The sequence below is a fragment of the Rhagoletis pomonella genome, unplaced genomic scaffold, assembly GCF_013731165.1.
Source record: "Rhagoletis pomonella isolate Grant_MI unplaced genomic scaffold, Rhpom_1.0 Rhpom_scaffold_00005, whole genome shotgun sequence".
NCBI classification, from domain to species: Eukaryota; Metazoa; Arthropoda; class Insecta; order Diptera; family Tephritidae; genus Rhagoletis; species Rhagoletis pomonella.
Window position 1 is genome coordinate 2,581,964 of NW_023458559.1, and position 1,443 is coordinate 2,583,406.

A 1,443-nucleotide genomic window follows, 5' to 3' on the forward strand; every position below is an offset into this window, starting at 1 on the left:
TGCTCTTGTTACCGTCAAATGACATGCTAAATAGTACAAAGGTACATTATTACCTGCTCCTGACATTATTTTGTGTTACTTACCGGAATTCGGACTAGAGTCTATAACAAGGGCTATATCTATCAATATTTTTTGTGAAGCATGGATTCACGTGAAATAAAATATACATGAGTCGTTTGAAGAGAAATTTATTCATTTATTCATAAAATATGCTCAAATTGGCGACCTTCTACTCTAATACAAGCTCGGCACCTTTTAAGAAAAGACGCTTTTAGAGATCTTAAACTCAATTGGGCTATCTCAGCAGCAGCTCCATTTATTTGTTCCCGCAAATGCTCTTCGTTTTGAATTGTTTTTGAATAAATTTTGTCCTTAAGACAGCCTCAGTAGAAAAAATCTAATGGATTCAGGTCTGGCGATCTAGCGGGCCACGTGATTGGCCCGTATCGTCCAATCCATCGGCGAGGATAAGTTTCGTCTGAATGAGCTCTTACTTCACGCCCGTAGTGAGCAGGGCACCCGTCATTTTGCAGCCATAGTCTTCGCCGCAGGTTTAAGGGTACATCTTCCAAAAGAGTTGGAAGCCGTTCCTGAAGGAACTCTAAATAACTGTGAGAGTTGAGCGTTGGCGGCAGTTCCACAGGTCCCAATATCTGACAATTAAAAATACCGCACCATAAATTTATTTTGTACCGGTACTGCGAACGATCTTCTCTCATTTCGTGAGGATTGTCTGTCTGCCAATTGAGAAGGTTATGTAAATTAAAATAACCATCACGTTTGCATGATGATTCATCGCCGCAAATTATTTTATTAAAAAAGTTGGGGTCTGACTCATGCATTCGCAACATTTCACGGCAAAATCTAACCCTCGACAGGTAATCTCTTTCCTGTAGAGCCTGAACACGTTGAATGTGGTAGGGATGAAATCGATGGTCTTTTAAAGCTTTGTGAACTGTAGTTTTTGGTATTCCCGTCCGTCTTTCCATCATTCTCACTGAAGTCGATGGAGCTAGTTCCACATCCTCTAACACAGCTTCAACATCTACCGTTGCAGGACGTCCTGTTTCGCCGCCACGCCTTCCAGGTATGCGACCTTAAAAAAGTGAAAAATTATAGTTAACAAGCAAGCAAACAAGAAAGGTGTAAAAATCACTTACCTTCATATATTTCTCTATGGGTCCGGGCGAATACTCTTCGACCCGGATGTCGACGATTGGGGTATCGCTCTGCATAGAGTCTTTGAGCAGCTCTGGCATTACAGCAAGCTTCACCGTAAATTAGGTGAATATCCGCATATTCATTAATAACACAATGTTCGAAGGGTCCAATTTCACAAAATCCACTTTCACTAATTCCGGTAAGTAACATAAAATAATGTCAAGAGCAAGTAATTATGTACCTTTGTACTATTTAGCATGTCATTTGACGGTAACAAGAGCA